The following is a 20,899-nucleotide window of genomic DNA, read 5'->3' as shown; positions in this document are numbered from 1 at the left end:
GACTTTATGCTTACATGTCTTATCTCTTCTGTAAAATTCTAGGTTCCCGCCCAAAGGGGTTCTCATCTTTTTTCCAGCCCTTTGGGGTCTTTAGCAGATTTCTGGGCATACAACAGGCACTTAATAAATAATTCAGTCATTAGTACAGACACCCTTCACATTCCAACAGATGAAATTGGGATCCTCTAATCTCATTACTGGAGTGTGATCTTGACCAGCAGGACCAGCATCTTCTAGAAACTCAGTAGAAATGCAAATGCAGGCCTATCCCAGACTTGCTCACACAGCATCTGTATTTTAACAAGATCTGAAGGAGAGTTGTATTCCTGAGAAGCAGAGCACTAAATGACACTAATTGCCAAGGTTTCCATGGTTTCTTCCTCACTTGGTCCACTGTTTTGGCTTCCCCCAGAGCTGGTGGCTCTTCCCCACATCCCCTCACTGTTGTGCTCCACTCCAACCCCGCACCCCAGGGCATCACTTCAACCATTTTTTCTCTGCTACCCTAATTTTCTCACTTCTCCAAGATCTCCATTCCCATCTGCAACATGCCAACAATTCACTTTCTCCATTTTTTGCTATTGTTCCTTGAGCCTCTGGTACCTACCGTGCCACTGATACATGGAAGGGCTTCCTGTTTTGTCAAATCCAGGCACACTTTCCTCATCAAACTGCCATGTGAGAGGTATTCAGCAGGAAATCTGAACTCCATCTTTTCACAAATGAGTTATAGCTTTTTTTGCCGCCTTTTCTGTTTGTCAATTCACTCTTAACTGAACATGTTAGGAATTCATTGGTCAGCAAAAAAAAAAAAAAGAAGAAGAAGAAGAAGTGCAGTGGCAGTGAAATCCGTGCTTTTCATGTATAGATGCAGCTGCTAGAAGGAATTTGAGAACTGAGCCATCTTCATTAGTCAAGCCTAAGCCTTTAACTAAAAGAAAAATATGCTTCACTTTAAGGCAATCAAACACAGAAACTCATACTTAGAAGAAAGAATGGCAGGGTTTGCTTTAAACGATCATTCTTCCACTTAAAATAAAATTTGAAAGATTTTTAAACTAGTAGTCTTTAAAGTGAGTTTGAAAATTACACTTTTGGGGAACCGAGTGGCTTAGTTGGTAAAGCTTCCTACTCTTGATCTTGGCTCAGGTTATGATCTCAACGTTTGTGGAATCAAGCCCCGCGTCAGGCTCTGCGCTGGTAGCATGGAGCCTGCTTGGAATTCTCTCTCTCCCTCTCTCTGTCCCCCTTGCTTGCATATATCCATGCTCTCTCTCTCTTTCTCTCTCTCTCTCTCTCAAAATAAATAAATAAACTTTAAACACTTTTCAAACTATAAAATTACATTTGTTTCCATCTTGATAAGCACAGAGATGTCTTAAAATCCAGGGGAGACTTATTTTTAGTTTGAGTTGTTGTATCTTATGTGGACTCCAGAAAAAAGCAGGTTTGGGGCTGGAATGACTGAAAATTACTTCAATTCCCCACCCCCATATTTTGTAGCAGGACCTACGCAGTTAAGTACTGGTGTGAGGATCATATTACATTTTGACTCATTTCCTACCTGAGGCTTGATTTACAATGATAATTTTCTTTAGACATTTTAAAAAGCGATTGTTCACAATGAAAAGAGATATATTGAATAGTCTTCCTTAAGGTCAAGGCTGACAATAATTGGGTCGTTTGATTTCTATCATTTTTCTTACATCTCTGATTGCTTGCACAATAACTTCCTCCCCAATCAATTAGTCTAACAATTCATATCAATATTTTATTTTTAATGGTTGACTACTCATTTCATTAAAAATGTAAGTGCATTAGCTCTGTGTAGAATGATCCCATTGGGATAGGCTTATTTAAATATTCATAACATAAAAATTAATAAATCTGAGCACAGCGTTTGCATTCTAAGAAGTCAGGCTACTGTTAGGTGTATTTGATCCTAGATGAGATTCACTAAATTAAAAACCTCGAGTGTCATCTTTTTATTGATTCTTCTTTATAATAAAACAATGCAACAGAAATGCTATAAGAACAGAATTACTACCCAATAATTCACTGGTTCTCTCAACTTCATCCACTGAAAACGATTTGTCCTTCCCTTCTCTCTCATGCTGCTCCCCACTCATCACCTAGATTCTGAGTCACTGAAGCAGCCTGTCTGAGAGCAAAGAAGTTAAACGTTGGTAACAAATAGTATTTACTTCCATTTTATTCACCCTCCCTCTTCTCCCCTTACTTCCTATCCCCGTCACTAAAGTAAAATCAATGAATCATAATGGTGTACGGCAAGAGTTCTGGGCACTCTTGCTTCCACTGTGCTTGCTCCCAATCGGAAGCAGCAGCATACATCTCCCAGGGGGCAAAGGCTGTTATATGTTGGTTTGAGAGCACATATACCTCAGAATTAGCAGATATGACAAATCTATAGATTGAGACAGGATGTGGAAGAATCCAGCTAAAGCAGGGCGTCTCTGATAAGCCACCAAAGGCTTGGAATGCCATTTACTCATGCACAAAAAATGAACTTGAAATGGATTAAAGGCCTAAATGGGAATGTAAATTGGTGCAGCCATTATGGAAAACGGTATGGAGGTTCCTCGAAAAATTAAAATAAAGCTTCCATGTGATCCGGCCATCTCACTTTCAGGCATTTACCCAAACAAAACGAATCACTATTCTCAAAATGTATCTACAGCCTCATGTTTGTTGCAACATTTTCACATTAGCCAAGATACAGAAGCAATGGATCAAGAAAATGCGGTGTGTGTGTGTGTGTGTGTGTGTGTGTGTACATAATTGTGTGCGTGCGTGTGTGTGTCTGTGTGTGTGTGAAGGAAAGGAAAAGATAAAAAGAAGAAAATCCTACCATTTGTGACAATATGGATGAAACTAGAGGGCTAAGTGAAGTAAGCTAGACAGAGAAAGACATGTTTGATGGCATGGTATCACTTACATGTGGAATCTAGAAAAATAATAAATAATTATTTAATTATAAAACTAATTTTATTATATATTGGTGACATAAATATACAGATAACTTTGTTATATGTTTACTATATATAATAATTGTTATATATCAAATAAATAATTATTTGAATTTGATAATAAAGTTGAACTCCTAGAACCAGAGAGCAGATGGTGGTTGCCATGGGTTCGTGAACAGGGCGAAATGGGGAGATGCTGATCAGAGGCTACAAACTTCCAGTTACATGATGACTGACTCTTGAGGATCCAATGTTCAGCATAGTGACTATAGTTTATAATACTGTATTATATACATAGTATATATATTGAACCTTGCTAAGAGAAAATCTTAAGTGATCACAATACACACACACACACAAAGTAACATGTGAAATGATGACTATGTTAACTTGGTGATCATTTCACAACGTGAATGTATATAAAAATCATCACATTCCCACATGCAATCCCAATATATAAATTCTATTTGCCAAATACCCTTCTGCAAAGCTGTGGGGAAAATAAAAGGAAGCGGAGGAATCCAAAAAGTGCAGGGCATTACTGATAAGCCACCAAAGGCTTCAAAATGCCATTCAGAAATAAGGACACAGGGTAGTCAAGGCGGGTCCTCCCTTCAAAACCCTCAACAACCTGGTCTGGGGTGACTCTCTTCTCATACTCAACCTCCAATCACTTCTGTTAGCAAAGCTTGGCTGGATTCGCTGGAAAAGGCCTCTGCTAGAACATGAGGAGGTTCCTGTGAGAACGGTCCTCACGCAGCCTCCAACATGCCCACCCGCACTAGCAATGGAAAACGTTTGTGAACAGGGTTATTGGGAAGAACACAGAATGTGGACTCAAGAGACTGAACTTCTAACCTTTATTTATTAAATCTCTAAATTCCTTTCCAGTTCTAAAATTATGTATAAAAAGAGTAGGTTTTTGAAAGAGGAAACTCAGGATTAGACTGGCAAAGTGGTGACACAAAAATGACCCCATCCTACTCCTTAGGGACCCAGATCACAGTCCCTCATTTGGAGCCCACAGAGAGCCTCAGACTCCCTCTCTACCCACTCCTTTGGTCCACTTTACAAAGGGCTCCCAATCAACTCAGGAGTTCAAGCTCCCCTGCCATTCCCGAGGATGAAGAGTTAGCAGAGGAGAAAATGTTGTGTTCACTTGGGCAAGGCAGGACAGAGCACTGTAGTAACAACTTCTAGATTCCCGGAGCCTCCATTAGGCAATGAGACTTTGGGGGTCAAAACTCAGGTTTAATGCTAAAAGGAAAGACAAGTCATCAACACAGTAAAGACAAGATCCCCAAGTCTTTTGGAAATAGTATGTGAAGTCAAGCACAGAGACACTTCTGTGTTGAGTTCTCGGAGATGAGGAGCTATGATTGTGATTCTATTGTCCTTCATAAATTAAATTCTCCCAGGCTAAGCGAGGAAAGACATACTCAGATCTATACACTGTATTTATTTGGTTTTACTGGAAACTTATAAAATTCAGTTGTTCTATTATAAATGAAACACCCGTGGGATCGTTATACACAGCAGAGAGACAAACGGTGTGTAGTCTCTCTCTGCTGTGTACACAGAGGAGATGTTACAAAGGATTGAATGTTCAGAGATTGCGTGTATAGTACATACAGCTGAAAAATCTTGGAGTTATCTACTCCAGCGTTTCTTGAACTGTGGTTTACAACCTATCTGCCCCGCGACCCCCTAATGTCTGGACAGGGCCCCCACTGAAGCCCTTCCTGAATCGCTCTCTCCCAGACTCCCAAGACTGATTCTGGGCAATGACGTCTTACTGGTTGGCAGCCGTCTCTTATAGCACCAAATGTCACCCTGTGACTCTGAAGACATCTGTATGTGCTTCTGGGCGCACCTGTATTTCATAGGCAAAAGTAAGTGCATTTAGACTTAACAGTGGGTTTTATATTTCTTTATCCCTCTCTTCTACTATCAGCAAATTGTGGCTTTAATCAAGTGTGTGTTGCCTTTTTTCATTAGTCCTTCCTTCTGGGTTTGTAGCACATTATGTTGAGCTACGGTGAAGCTTCTAGAAGCATCCTTTGTTACATCTGGACTTGCCTCTTCTTCCTAAGTCATTATAGTCGCTTTGCAGTTTCCTGGCTGTGCCCAAGACAATTAAACGGCCCTGATTTTCTGAAATCGGATAATGAAATGGGCAAGGATGAGCTAAGGTAAAATGAATGTGAGCAATGCTGCATATTTATACCCTTCTCCTTTCATCTGGAGGCAGCCCACAAATTAAAGCTCGTATGATTAAGCCAGAACACAGCGGGTCTCTGCATCATTACAGAAAAGCAGGGCCCTTGGAGGAGTAAATTATGGCACCTGTTCAGTTGCATTAAAATCACTACCCAAAAGGTATAGATAATAATTAAGTAGTATACCACAAGTGACAGAAACCGAAGGGAGAATTTCAGAAGTTAAATGTACTAAAGGTCTCAAGTTGGCCAGGGCTCCGAGCACAGAGCCTTAATTTGTGGAATCCTGTGGCGGCTGCACTTGATAAAGGACAGACAGATCGAAGGGCCTGCTAGCATCAGTTCAGGACCAGAGGGCAGAAGGTTGCTGTCCTCTGACGAATTACCTGGACCATTCGGCACAAAGGAGGTGGGCCATCAGCCTGAGTGTGAAAACAGTAGCCTCAGGATCCCACATGCTAAACCAAGCTCCTGACAATGGGGAACATCCAATGCATTTTGGGGGATGGAGCGATTTTCTCCCAAAGAACTACTTTCCCTTAGCATAGGGAGGCTCTGGGCTGTCCTTTGGGGAAAGAGCTATAGTCAGAATTTCTGCTGATGCAAAATTCTTGCAGATTTTATTATGCTACAAATTGTTACATGCAACCCTGGGGTAAAACCATATGGCCGCTCCTCTGTAGGCTTAAGGAGTGGAGACACAAGATAACTTGTGTGGCGGGCTGAGAGAAAGTGGTGCAGATAGAGATGTTAAGGACTCTGCTTTCCTAGGGCTGCCTAGAAAGATTTGATGAGGCTGCAAGCCCTGTGTTAAGTTGTGTGGATGGCGGATGTGGAGAAAGGGGTCAGAGGACCTGGGAGAGAAACCATAACCCCTCTGCCCCCCCGCATGGTGGATGATAATGGTTATTGGGCACTCTCCATGTATCCATATTACTACAACTGACAGATGAGCCTCCCACCTCATCTGGCATAATCCCCACAAGAAGTCCAGAGGGGCTGCATAATCATCTCTATTGGATAGATAAGAAAACTACAGTTTAGGGGAATTAAGGCTCTGGTCAAGGTCCTGTGGTCTGATTTGAAAAGACCCTGTTCTTAATTCCTATTTTAATGCCTCCTATTTTCAGTGGATGATGGCACCTAGGACTCACAGTAGTTCTGTATGGTGGGTGGCTTGACTCGCCAGCACCCCATTTTATAGATAAGGAAATAGAGACCTAGAGAGCTTAGGTTGGACGTTACCTACAGGGATACCTCAGAAGGGACAGCCCCAGGATTCCCATCCAGGTCTGCCGGAGGCTAAATCCTACCCCTTGGTGGAACATGGTGGCAAGGCTGTGGAGGGTGACTTTCCAGCAGTGGGAAGGGTGCCTTTCAGCATTACAAATACTGGCCAAGACTGTATTTGGGGGTCAGACCCTGATATGGCCCCTTAACCGGTGCCACCTCACCCTGGAGCCAACAGCCCCCAAACCCCAGTGCAGTTGTGCAGACAGGACTCTCCTACCTTAAGCCAACGGGCATATCAAGCAGAACTGAGTGACAAAAATGCATGGCTCAGACAATAATGGGTGTCAAGAGAGGCAGAAGAAATTGGGGTAAGCCACAGGGGTTGGAAAGGGTCTCCTGGAGGAAGGGGATTTGAGATGCATAGAAAATAAGGTGATGATCTCTGGAGATGCAGAGAACCATTTAATATGCCTCTTCTTCCCCCAAACTCCCACAGGTTCTCCATGTGCTAGTCATGGTGGGAAGGCTGAAGAAACATGAAATACATTTTCTAGCCTTAAGTGGCTTAGTGCCTTGTTGGTGAAATAGAACATATGGGAAGTGACAGAGATCAATACTAACCAATATCCAATTAAGGGCTAAATTATGTTCCATTATCTCAAAGTACTATAGAGTTTTGGAGGACGAGACATCAGTAAGGGTTGGGGAAGAGGGAGGGTGGTCAGAAAAAGCTTCCTGTGGGAGGTCGCCCTTGATCTATGGCTTTAAGAATGCAGGGGTTGGACGGAGGGTGTAACATCCATGGATGCAGGCGATGGGGAGAGAACAACGTGTGCTCTTGAATTAGTGAGCAGGGGAGGAGGCAGAAGTGCTGGAAAGCTCCAGTAGCATCTCCACATTAGGGAGTTGGAAGAAACTGGATCCTTCAAATTTACCCAGAATAATGTGGAATTAAGGTTGCTACCTTATACATTAAACCATGAAGGTCCCACACAGTGCTCAAAGCAAGGAGTACGACATCACCCAGGAGAGACTGCCCTCAGCCCTGTGGCACTCAGCAGTAACGGGGACTTAGACATATTTTTTCTTCATCTCTAAAGACAAGGCCATCGGAAAAAGGGTCGACGGCAGGGCTGGGAATGTCATCGAGTGGGTGTCCACTATGCTTGTCTCAGGTTGTCCACTCTGAGTAGCCAGTGTCATCGTTTTTTCTTAATCACCACAGCCTCTGTGAGCATAGCTAAGGTGGGTCCTTCCCCAAGAAGACCTTGATTCTTCTTACAAATGAGGTGGTTAAACCTCAGAAATTAATGATAAGTCCAGACTATGGACATCAGGCTCCCCCAAACAACCCCAGGACCATTGCACATGCCTCACTGGTTGGCCACTGTTCAACTCCAGGGTGTCATCACTCTACCCCATGCACAAGGGCACCTGGTGACCCTGTGTGTTCCCTTAAATGAGTTTCTATTTAAACATCAACGAATAGATGATGAAGGCCCTCAGCCATTCTCAGTTAGAGCCCCTCTAGGGGGCTTTTGTAATTCTCTAGATTAGAGCCCTTTCTGGGCCCCCTTGGGCTCTGCAGCTGAATGAGTGCAATCACTGGCATCAGGAACCACATATGAATGGGGAATGGATTCTCCTTCACCACCACCACAGGGGGAAACACTCCACATTCACGTCCTATCTTTAACAGAGCCCTGCATTCCAGCAACTGTCAGGACCTCATCAGGGTTCCCAGGCTGGCACACAAAAGAGACAAGATTGTGGGACCAGCTGCTGCAGATACTTGAACATTCCAGGCAGTGCTTATCTGACCTGACTTTGACCTGATTTCAGAGACAGTCATGTTTTCCTGATGGTTCCTTTTTCCTGATGGTGCCAGAAAAGGCTGCTGTTTTATAAATGACCAGCCAACACTGCTGGGCAGTGCAGGGCTCCTGGTGTCAAGGTTGAGGCAAACGGCCCCAGGAATCTTGTATAGAAATGAGGACAGTCCTGACAAAGAGGGGGTGACTCTCGAGAGCCCTGGGGTCTTTGACAGAGCAGGGGCTCAGGGCATCTGTGCACGGGGTGGAAGACGCATGGTCCACACCACCTCGTCAATGATAACTTTCCCTTCAGTGGAAGGAAGCCAAGAGTCCTTTCATGCCAGCTAATCTAGCATGATGTGTTAGGTGCCTGGAACCTTGAGAGGAAAAGAACAGACATTGGGAACTTTAAAGCAGGAGGGAGAAATCATGTGTGTTGGGGGATGGTTAGGATAAAAAAGAGTAAGGAGTTTTGTCAAAGCTGTTTGGGAATGGGCAGGAGGGCTCGGTTTCTCCATCTGAACTCAAAACCCACAGGGAAAAAGATACAGTCAACAGTTGGAGAGCCACAGGTTGGCTTTATTACAAATAAGATAGCGGCCCAGTGTGGTTGTAGATTTGTAGACTAAGGGGGGTACTAAGTCAGTCCCTGAAATGCCCAAGCAGATGGGAGCCCAGCAGTCCTCCCCCATGGAGATGGGCCCCGCTATAGGCAATGGAGCACCAGGATGGATCTACCCTGTCTGCAGGCGGATCTGGAACAAGAAGGAATGAGGAAGAACTGAGCCACGAAGGTGGAGATTCTTCTAATACACCAACCAGACATCTGACTTCCTGCTAAGACTGAGGGGTTGGATATAACTAAAGTAAAGGGTTACTCTAAAAGTAGCTCCTCCTCTTGGAAGAACAAACCCAGTGGGGATAGTCCTTCCATACCTTACTATGTTTTATGCAAGGACTAGAGTCCCCGGTCACTGCACAGCAAGTCTTCCCTCCTCTGCACCTGCTCTACACTCACTAGGAAAGGGCACCCCTCTGAGTGTCCTGGAGACTTCCAGGATGTGCATCGGTGGTACTGCTGTCACCAGGCTTGGTTTCCCAAGCCCAGAGAGGCCCATATGTTGCTATAGTGCAGACTGAGTTATGAGCTCAGAAGAAGAAAAGTGTCTGTGTAGGTGAAGAGGGCAGCTCCAAACTTCCCTGCACTCCTTCCTGTGCTTACTGAGTGTTGGTCGTACCTGCAGACCAGAATGCCTGCTCCTTGAGGGCAGGACGCATGCACGGTCTTTCTCAAAATTGTCAATGTTCCTCCTCAGTTTGCACATATGATGGTTTGGTGGCCTGGTCCCCATCTGTCCCATGTGACTAAAAAGTGTTAGAAAGACCCTAGGACCATTCGCACCCATCATTATCACCATCATCAGAGCCCACAGTTGGAAGGTCACCTTGTCTCCTCCTCCTTCCTCAAAGATTCCCTCAGAGAGGCAGAGATGATGGGGGGGCGGGATTAGGGGAAGGTGTCTAAAGGTACAAATGTCCAATTAAAAGATAAATAAGTCCTGGGTATATAATAAACAGCATGGTGACTGTAGTCAACAATAATTTGAAGAGTTACTGAGAGAGTAGATCTTAAAAGCTCTCATCACAAGAATTTAATTATGAGTATGTGAGATGATGAATGTTAAATTATTGTGGTAATCATTTTGTCATATATACATGTATCAAATCAGCATGTTGCACATCTAAAACGAAGACAGTGTCACATGTCAGTTCTATCTCAATAAAACTAAACAAAAATTTGGGGCACCTGGATAGCTCAGTCGGTTGAGTATCTGACTTCAGCCCAGGTCATGACCTCACAGTTTGTGAATTTGAGCCCTGCATTTGACCCCACTTACTTTGGATCCTCTGCCTCCCTCTTTCTCTGCTCCTCCCCCTCACGCACCCTCTCTCAAAAATAAGCAAAACACTAAAAAGAAAAACTGAACAAAAATTTGTTAAAATTCTCTCAACAATCCCTTTCAGAGAGTTACCTGCATAGCTTCTGTTTTCCATACTGAGTCCTATATTCATTTTGGGACTATGATCTCAATTAGCAGGGCACATTGTAGTTGGATTGTGTTTAAGTTCATCTCAAGCTTACCTTAAGTGGTGCCTCCCCCATTCTTTTGAAATGCCTGTGATGTTACAGATCCTTCTAAAATATGTTGAAGGAATTGAGGCTCTTTTTGCTGAGCCAACTTGGTGGGGTTAATCTGAGACAGGACGATGCTAACGGGCTGGGGTTGGGTATGTAGATGTTGGTGGGGTTACAGTGGGAAGCCAGGTGGAGGACATGGAGGAGCCTCTCCAGATTGCTAAGCCAGGGCATAAAGAGAAGAGGTCAGAGTTAGGAAGGGCTTCCAGTTAGCCCAGAGTCACAAACAGAAGGCCCTCAGGGGCAGATAGGGAGCATGTGTGTCTAAAGCACCAATGAAATCCTCTCCACGAAATGAGGCTGCAGTGTGGCTGTTAGTCTCCAGCTTTCTGCTTCCTTTTAAAATCCTGGCACCTAGCTGTACGAGCACCAGAACCTGGACACAACTACAGGAGTTGCAACACCCAACAGAATAATTCTGAATCTCATTGTCCAATATGAAAAGACTTTACATATATTTAAGACATTAATTACTTCCACAAAGCACTCCCACATACCTAAAAATGGTAGTAAAATACTGAATGAGGTCTAGTGCACCCAGAATACAGATAGAATGAAAACTAGAGTTATTGGTCTCCACATTCTGGAAAGTTCAGTGTAATCACATTTAGTCATGTTTTCCAGCAAGCTTCATGGATACGGTGGTGATGTTCACTGGGAAGCTCTTCTTGCAAATTTCCGGATCTGAGAAAATGCTGCTCTCCCCTGATGGAAGTGGATGAGGTTAATCTTGCTTCTTTATGTGGCTCTTGAGGGTACTCAGGATCTAGAAGACAGTGTGACTTTAGGAAATGATGCTGCCTATGAATCCAGTTTATTTTTGGACTCCAGAGGCTGGAGCATTCGCCGGAGCAAAATAAACACATATGAGGTTACTAATTCTGCGAACTCCATTCTGAATACTGTTTCCCTCTCTTTGCCCTTTAATATCGTTGAAATGTCCCAGTTTGAGCTAGAAAATGAGCCTGTGCCTGTTGATGAAATCCAACTGTACAGAGAGGATGGTATTCATAAATCCCCTGAATTCAGCCCTCTGGAATTTCCCCAGATTGAAATCACCACCTGATCAGGTGACTGCACTGTTTAGTGAGTTGGGAAAGAGAGCTTCCTGACAAATCTCTGCCCTTCTTTTAAACCAATTCTCCCACAAGGTAGAGGAATGTCTCTTCCTGGTCTGGGCTACATCACTCATTCCTGCCTTATCACTGACCTGGAAACCTGAGCCCTAAACCATTTCTCCGGTTTTAGGAAACATTGTTGAATGGGGTAGATGTTTGGTCAAGAAGATTCTTAAGGTCCCTTGCAAGTGTTGTTGTTATTGAGGATTCTCAAATTCAGTTGCCATGGCATTCCTGCTCCCTGCCACCAACATAAGCATTCAATAAATATTCATGGACTAAATGAATGAGTGAAAAAAGGAGTGGCTGAATGAATCAATGAATAGAATCGTCAAGTGATGATGGTCCCAAGTCCTTCTCCCAAGTCTTCCCCGGAAAACCATTCTGCTTTGGATAAAAACTCATGCCAATAGGACCCTGGTTCTAGGCATGCTCCCTGATATGCCAGAGCTCCATGGTGGCCAACGAGTGTTACTTCGATGTTCTCACACCATGGAGATGGAACCGATTCCCTTCAAAAGAGATTGGGGTAGCACTTCCATCCATAGGGATGGCTATTATTTAGAAAAGAGAAAGTAAGTGTTGGTGGGGATGTGGAGAACCTGGAACCCTGGTTCATCACTGATGGAAATGAGAAACGGTGCAGCCACTGTGGGAAACATTCTGGCAGTTCCTCAAAGAGTGAAACATAGAACTATCATGTGATCTGGCAATTCCATTTCTAGATCTATATCCAAAAGAACTGAAGGCAGGAGCTCCAGCAGATACCTGTGCATGAATGTTCACAGCAACATTACGCACAAGTGCCCAAAGGTGGAAATGATAACCAACGGGTGAATACATAAACAAGATGTGGTTAATGCCTACGTGAAATATTATTCAGCTTTAAAAAAGGATACTCCGATATGTGCAACAATGTGGGTGAACCTTAAAAAAAAACATTGTGCTAAATGAAATAAGCCTAACATAAGGGCATATTTTGTAGGATTCTCCTTTTTATGAAATATCTGGAGTAGGCATATTCATAGAGGCATAAAGTAGAATAGAGGTTAACAGGGGCTGAAGGGAGCAGAGAATGGGGAGTTATTATCTAAGGGATACAGAGTAAGGGATACAGAATCACAGGTTTGGATGATGAGAAAGTTCTGGAAGGGGTAGTGGTGAATACAATATTACGAATGTTTTTAATGCCCCAGAATTGTACACTAAAAAATGGCCGCAGTGGCAAATTTATGGATATTATAGTGCAATCAGAATTAGTGAAGATAACTAAATGAAAAAACAGGGGTATGTAAAGACCAGAGGTTGAAGAAGGACATTAGGTATATTTTGCCTTAAAATCCTGCTAACCACAGGAGCTGGCACTTCATGGCACTCTCTCCTATATCACTACCTCAAGCCTTACAACATCCCTGTGGGGGATTATTATCCCATATCCCCAACGAACAAACTGAGGCTTAGAGACATTCACTCACCCTACATCACATCATCAGCTAGTAGCAGAGCTGTGACTCGAACACCTTTCTTCATGCTGGAAATGCCAAGTTCTCCCAGCTTCCCCACAGCCTCCCTCAAGGGGTCCCCACACCATCTGCTGCCCACACTCAGGACCAGCCAGTGAGGCTGCTGAGGCAGTGAGGTGTGAGGACCCTAGAACAGGAGCTCAGCCCTCAACCTCCAGCTGACCTCACTCTTACCCCACCCTAGGAGAGAGGGAAGGTCACAGAGCTAACAGCTGCACTGAAGGCATCGAAATGCATTCGCTTTGAAGATATATCTTGACTGTAAAATAAACAGAACCCTCAAACCCCCTTTCCTCCTTAAGGCTTATATATTCAGGGATCTCCTCAAGGCATTTGACATAGGATTCTAATCTTCTGCACATCAGAATCCCACACTTCTCCCATGGCCCCAACGGCAGTCTTTCAAGAAAACTTTCCCATAGGTTGATGTTTGAATCTAGCATCCTTGGCATAAAATCACTATCTGTGAGTATCGTGAGGAGCTTCCCCCACCTGGTAAAATTCATGCATATCATTTTTGTTTTATAGGTGAGGTTAATCTTTTCAGGGCCCCATTTAGTACAGAGATAGCCATACATCTCCTGATTTTATGGTCGCAGAAGTCACTACATCACACCATCCACCAGCTTTTTCTGAGCAAAATGATGCATCTGTGTAATTAATCTTAACCACTCTCCTGCCAAAACCGGCCTGCCTGTTGCTATCCATTGCAGCTTGAAAGGTGGCAACAAAGGCCCCTCAATCCTGATTTTCACCCCCAAGCCATTCACCCATGGACTTCTGTTGTTCTTGGCATTAACAGCAAGTGTGCTGTTAATTAAACTCACCAAATTGGTATTTTCAGTCAGTGGCTGCCTCAGGGTGCCAAGGGCAGGCTGTGCACACTCTGCCTGCCGTCCATCTGTCCTTGATTTCCAGGATGCTGTCTCTGGAATAGTGAGTCTTGAGTTCCCAGGCCTGGCAGTATGTTCTCCCAAATGCCCACTTGCTGCAGCCAGGGGGCGGTAGTGGTGCCTAGCAGGTAGGACTATGGGCTCCAAGACACTGATGGGATTTTTAACCCCTGCTCCACCATGAACAAGTCCTGCCATTCAGTTTCCTCACCTATAAAATGGTGATAGTAATAGCATACTCCCCTTTAAGTTGTTGGGGTTTGATAGATCCTGCCACGTAAAGCATTTAAAATAGCATTGGAAGCAAAGTAAGAACTCCATAGAGGCCAATCCCTCCTGCTCTTAGTATTATTAATATGTACCAGGATGTACAGAGCAAGTCACCAAAATGCTAATCTTCGAAAATTTCCTGGCAGCACCTTGTCAACATCCACAATTTAAGCACTCAAGGGCACTCGTACTGAGTGACAATCCTTGGCCTTCCCCAGATCCTCTATAAATCTTCAGGGGCTGCGGCAGCTTGGAAGTCAAAGATTATGAATGTTCAACTGCCAGGGTTTTTGAGTCACTTACTCCTACACTGATTGTTTGAAGAGCACTTCATAATTTACAGGAAACTCTGCTCCATAGCTCTCGTCTCCTGCCATATTGATTGAGCCCTTTGATGTCACATGAGTTCCTGCGCTCCTTTTGCACATGCCTTTCTCTTTATGTGGCATGGCTCCTTGGGGACATTTTGACCTTCCCCTATTCTCCATACCTCCTCTTGTGGCTCATCCCTCGAGACTTTCATCCATTGCCTTAGGGTTCTCCTCTCTTGGGGACCTTCCCTGTAGGTCCTGGCCCACTCAACAGCATCTTGAATTCAACACATCCCCCTGTTGTGACATGTTACTTTTCCCTGCTAAACACTAAGTTCCTTGAGGACAGAGGCTGTGTTGTTTCTTATGTTCCTTCTGGTCCTTACCACAGTATTTGGCATCTCAAGAGTGTTCAGAAAATACATGAACCACCCCTTGAAGGATACAGAACTTGACAGAAAAGGTTTTTGGAGCGGAGAAGCAGTCAACATGACTGGGAAATTTGGGAAAGGCTTCACAACACAAGTGACATGTGGAACTGAGCTTTTAAAGTTTTTTTAATCTTTATTTATTTTTGAGAGACAGTGTGAATGGGGGAGGGGCAGAGAGAGTGAGAGAGAGAGAGGGAGACATAGAACCTGAAGCAGGCTCCAGGCTCTGAGCCTTCAGCACAGAGCCCAATGAGGGGCTTGAACCCACAGACCATGTAATCATGAACTAAGCTGAAGTCAGCGCTTAACCAACTGAGCCACCCAGGTGCCCCTGGAACAGAGCCTTTAAAGGTGAAAATGACTTTGACAAGCAGAAGAGGGAAAGCAAGGGTCTCCAGACTCAGGAACTAATAGGAGTGAGTGACACTCAGGTTGGAGATCTGCTGAGGCCAAAAGCCGGAGGGCTGGGGAGCTGGAGGGAAGAAGACCTGGGCCGGAAGGAGGTGGCCATTTTCTGCCAGGAATGGGGATCTGTTAAAGTATTTGAAGCACGATAGTATTTTATTTAATTTTTTAATTTTATTTCTTTTTGAGAAAGACAGAGACAGCATGTGACCAGGGGAGCAGCAGAGACAGAGATGGAAAGAGAGGAAATCCCAAGCAGGGCTCTACACTGTCAGCGCAGAGCCTGACGTGGGGCTCAAACTCCGGAACCATGAGATCACGACCTGAGCCAAAATTAAGAGTTGGACATTGAACCAACTGAGCCACCAAGGTGCCCAGATAGTGTTTTAGAAAGACCACACCTGAAACATCCAGATGTAGTGGTGTGTCATGAGCTTGCATCTGCGGAGAACATGGGCAGATAGATCCTCCGGCTGATACACTCATGTGCTATCTCTGGAAAGACATACTCTAGAAACCGATATCCATGATTGGTCCTTCAGAAGGGAACTTCGTGAGGAGACAGGCATGGTAGGAAGATGGTTTTTGTGACATTGTTTGCACGGTTTCCATTTGTCCATGTGTTTGTGTAATATTTTCTAAGAGTACAGGTTTTAAATAGCTAGTAAAACTGAACATGAGAAATGAAAGGAAAGCAAAAGGAAAGAAAGAAATGAGTCAAGTATGGAAATAGGAGAAAGTAAATCAGGGGGGAGACAGCAGGGACAGGGAGGTGGGAGGGGTGGCTATCGTTCACCTGGGCTCTCCTGCCCAGATAGCTACGCCCATGGCAGTCTTGAGCTTGCATGCTCCCAGACGCAAGTTCCCAACTATAAATCTTATTTCAGAATATAATCCCAACCTGGAATGTTCAACAAGACAAATTCATCCTCAGTTGTCATCAGAGAGATGGCTCCTGTTCCTCTGTTGACCTCACCCCATTAGCATCCTTCACTGACAGACCTCTGTGGGCAGTGTCTGCTCCACTCACCAGGTCACACTGGTGGGGCTTTGTGCTGAGGCCAGCCTCTCTTGGGGACTCCAGGAGACACAAGCAGGAAGAAGGAAGGAGGCTTTATAACTTCTTTGGAAAAACACTTCAGAGTCTTGACCAGAGGTTTGCCCTCCCAGCCTCCAAGACCTGCTGCTCTGTTTTCAGGATATTTGGAAGCTGAAGACAAGGGGAAAACACCAAGTCATGCGAGAAGTCCAAATTCAGGAAGATCAAATCAACAGGGAGACCTGTCTCGGCTCTTACAGTGGCCTTGGGATTGTGAAGAGCTAATAGTTTGGGACTGCCAGTGAGAGAAATTTCTAGAAAAACATATTCACCATATTTTTCACTCAGGAACTTATCACTGAAGGTACTGGATGGCAACACAAATATAGGTGTGCCTCGGTTTAAGAAATCCCAATTTTTAAAAATCTGGACTTTGGAACTGGATGTTAAAAGAGAATATCAAACAAAAATGTAGCTTTTCCAGGCCTGGTGTCAGGAAGACCTCTCCAGTACTATCTCGTCTATCTTGAGCAACTCATTTTCACCCATACAGGCTTCAGGTTTTTCTTTCGATCCACAGGATACATTTCAGCTCTCTCCTTAATTCTAACAGCAAATATTTGCTTGACTTATTCATCGACGCCATGACCTGTTGACCAAAAATACATCCAGCACCATTTCTCAAGATGCTGACAGCTCATCTGAGGGGAGGTCTGGGTATTACCCAGAGCCTTAGTCTTTCAAATATTGGGGAGGGGGCAGCTGCATTTTGCCGCTCATCATCTCGCGACCCAAGCTGGGAGGTGCCCTGGAAGGGGCCCTTTTGGAGGCAGCAAGAGCCTCCTCTTTTGCACATGAATTTGTTGAGATGAAAATCACGCTTCTGACACTCCTTGAAGAACAGCCCTTGTGTCTGTCAGGGTTTCAAGTCTCTGATGATGAGAGCTCAACTCCTGCTTGCTAACAGGGATCTGGAAGTGGTTTGAAAGAACTCGAACAAATTTTTCAAGATGTGCTGCCTTTTAGGAATATGCAGCGAATAGTAAATATCATTAAAATTAATTGTGCCCAACATACTCTCACAATTTAAATGGAATTGTCAGCTCTGCGTAATAAACGGTTAAAATTATGCGTCGCACAGGAATAAATTTAACCTGATTATTTGACTCAAAATTAAATTAAAGACTGAATGCACTTACATGTTAATATGTTTTACATTGTTATATGACTTCCTTTAGAGTCATTTATATCTCAGCCGTATTTCTTTAAAGCAGGTAATATAAATTTGCTACCTCTAGTGTCTTTTACATACAACTTTGTTTTCTGGTGATAATAGTTCATGGGTCTTGGTATTTCTTTTTTTTTAATGTTTGTTTTTGAGGGTTGGGGGAGGCACGGAGAAATAGGGACACACAGAATCCAAAGCAAGTTTCAGGCTCCTAGTTGTCAGCATAGAGCCTGACACAGGGCTCGAACTCACGAACCGCGAGGTCATGACTGGAGCTGAAGGCAGATGCTTAACCAACTGAGCCACCCAGGTGCCCCTGCATCTTAGTATTTCTAACACTTGCTCTCTCTTTCTCTCTTAGATTCACATGAAGAACAATCTATTTCCATACTATCTTTAATCTGGGGTGACCCTACTGGCCATATTAGCAAATGCTGAGGATACTGATCCTCACTCCTCCTCGTCCCACAGATCCTGTGGAGTGGAAAGACCAGACAAAAGAAAGGACCAACTGGGTTTTTATTTAAGTTGAGCAACCCTATACGAGAGCCTTGCTACCATTCGCAGACCTCCACCTCTGCCTTGTCCTCCCCTTCCTCTCTGCATCTTCTTCTTCTCACACCCACTGCCCATGAGCCCGCTCACCTGCTTGCTCCTGTGGCCTCCTCCCACACACACCCATCTTGAGGCCCTGAACCTGTGGGCAGGATGCTCCCCATTGCAGGCACCCGTCTCCAGCCTTGGGTGGCTAAGCTTCCCTCTCACTCCCTGGGTTCAGTCTTTCACCAAATATTTCCTACGTCTGTCAAGTCCATGTGCTCAGCTCTTTGCTGAGGAGGGCACAAGGAATTCACCCTCCTCCTGGAGCCCCTTTTATTCATGGTGGTGGGTGACCTGAGCACATGGATGAAACTATCAGGAGACAGAAAAAGCATCACCCTGGGGCGGGCTCCTAATGTATAGGAACTTCTTGTAAGCATCCATCAGCCAAGACCCCAACCAAACCATACTGCATGTCTGCAGACCATCTAGACCCTAGAGGATGTGGATTTGCTTTCTTAATACTGAGTCACCATTTCAGAAGAGCCCAGGCAGAAGGCAGTTACATTATTTTCTCTGCTAAGTTGAGTGCTTCCTCTTTGCTCCTGGATGAAACCCCAGGTGGGTCCTATAAGATTAACAAACCTCATGTTTCAGATAATAAAATGTCCACGTCCATCCAGATATCAATTTGGCATACAATTTAAAAGCCATCTCTTCCCACTGGATTGGGCCCGATACAAGATTAGGAGCCAGAGGTGAGACCAACTCTGTGATTGGCTTCCTCACTATTTTCACTCCTCTTGTTGGCTTCAGGCCACCCCAGAACCAGCAGAGAGTGAAAGAAAGGGAAGTGGATAAGAAGGGCTTGCGGGGTTGTTACCATTATCATCTGCTGGGAGGCTGATTCTTTGTCCTGTGCAACATTTTTGTGGGTTCTCTGGGTGGGGGCGGGGGGGTTCCCCTGGCACCTTGCTTAACATCTGGGGATCTCCAACTTGAGCTCTTTCAAAGAAGTCACAGTCATATCTAATTGGCCACGCACCACCCCCATGCCCATGGCCCCTGGTACACCTCACATCAGGGTACCTTTGCCTCTTCACCCTGTCTCTTTCCTCAGCTTCCTGGCAAGGGAGCTCCAACCCCCCACCTTCTCTTTGGGCTTTCCAGATGGAAGGCAGACACCAGTCTACACCCACCCAATTCTGGGCCACACAGGTGGAGCTCTCTGAGTGGATTCTGAAGTATCTCTCACTTTGCTTAGGTTGAGGGGAAGATATCCTTTCTTTCCTTCCCAAGCCGGGGTGGGCTAGAGTGAGGACAGGGTGGTGGGGATGCCTGGCTACTGCCAACTCCCTTCAAGATAATCCTTGCCACTGCCTACTTTGACTTGCTAATAAATTCCTAGCCTTCTCTTTTATTATTTATTTATTTATTAATATTTTTTAAACAATTGGAATTACTTTTAGCCTCCTCTTTTAAACTCTTGAAGTGGGTGGCAGGCAGAACAAGTTTTGGACCACCTGATTGCCAGCCCCACACAGATGATCTAGCACCCTCTTTGGGGGTAGTTCTCAGCTTTGGGGCCTCACCCAAATTTCTATACAGGAAGAGCATCACATTAATATCCCACCACAGTTACTACTTAGGAAACGATATGAGAGTATCGAAAGTCATTTTTAGTTGGAGAGCTTGTAGAAAACTAATTGTGCTGCATTTTTCCTTGATTTTATCCTGCATTGATTTCTCAGGTGGGTGAGGAATCACAGAAAGACCACTGAACTTATGAGGGGTGTTCGGAAGGGAACACTGGACACAATTATACGAACTCCTTCTATTTTTTGGAAAGGAGACTTCAAAGGGGGAAACATGCATCTCAAATGTTTCCATGCAGAGGCACTAAACGGGACATATAGGGCATACGGTACTCGGAAAGGCAGAGTTATAACAAATGCTCTTATGAAAAAGACAAGGGGCAAGGCTCTAAAAAAAAGCCATGTGGCCGTAGAGTATGTCCTGTTAAGTTGGGCGCCAGAAGGACATGGGCATAGGCTAGAAGGAGACCACAAATGAAAACAAATGGAAAGGAGCAGCCCAAACCTGGAAGGGAAGTGGAAGAAGAATCGGAGGCCAGGAGGAGCTGAAGCTGGTGAACCAGTCAGTACAGCACATATTCTGTGTTCAACGCAAAACAAACAAACAAATAAATTCACTAGGCCCTCTTCTACACATTTATATTTGAATTTGTCTGCACATCACAACAACTAGGTACTGCTATTATCTGCATTTTACAGGTGGGGAAATGGGGGTGTGGGGTGTCAAAGTAGTTGGCTGACAGACAGCTAGAATGGGGCAAAGTCACAATTCAAACCCAGACACCCAGGCTTCAGAGACTGCGCCCTAAACTCCCACCTGTTCACTCTCTGTGAGTTTGTCCATTCTGAGCTCTACCAGGAGCTCTGACCCTCTCAGGGGGTGGATTATGTTTTGCTCACATTTGTAATCCTGGCTTTTAAGTTTGGCATGCAGCACACACCCCAAGATTGTCCCATTGAATCGAACAAGTGTGACAGGTAGGATGAGCCCTTCCTGTGTTCCTGCTTTTGCAAAGCCTCCAAAGGCTTTTGGAAGGCACTATCTACTTTGTAAAGAGAGGCGCTGACCATATCCACCTTGAACGTACAGCAGCCA

The 20,899-nt window shown here is 44.6% G+C and overlaps 1 long non-coding RNA gene across 5 annotated transcripts in view; it reads right to left on the bottom strand.

The window, feature by feature from the left end:
- Nucleotides 1-2,078: 2,078 nt before the first annotated feature.
- The window catches only part of LOC115288278, a 64,232-nt gene continuing 45,411 nt past the window's right edge, over nucleotides 2,079-20,899 (bottom strand). For 4 of the 5 annotated variants that reach the window (XR_003906918.1, XR_003906915.1, XR_003906919.1 and 1 more), the window contains one exon: nucleotides 2,079-2,161. This is a non-coding gene — a long non-coding RNA (uncharacterized LOC115288278). Of the gene's footprint in view, nucleotides 2,162-10,881; nucleotides 11,217-20,899 lie in introns of those variants that run through there. The other variant, XR_003906916.1, reaches the window with a different exon arrangement.

This window comes from Suricata suricatta, chromosome 1 (genome assembly GCF_006229205.1).
Source record: "Suricata suricatta isolate VVHF042 chromosome 1, meerkat_22Aug2017_6uvM2_HiC, whole genome shotgun sequence".
In the NCBI taxonomy this organism is placed as follows: domain Eukaryota; kingdom Metazoa; phylum Chordata; class Mammalia; order Carnivora; family Herpestidae; genus Suricata; species Suricata suricatta.
Note: the sequence above shows the minus strand (reverse complement) of the source record. Positions and strands in the feature narration are given on the sequence as shown.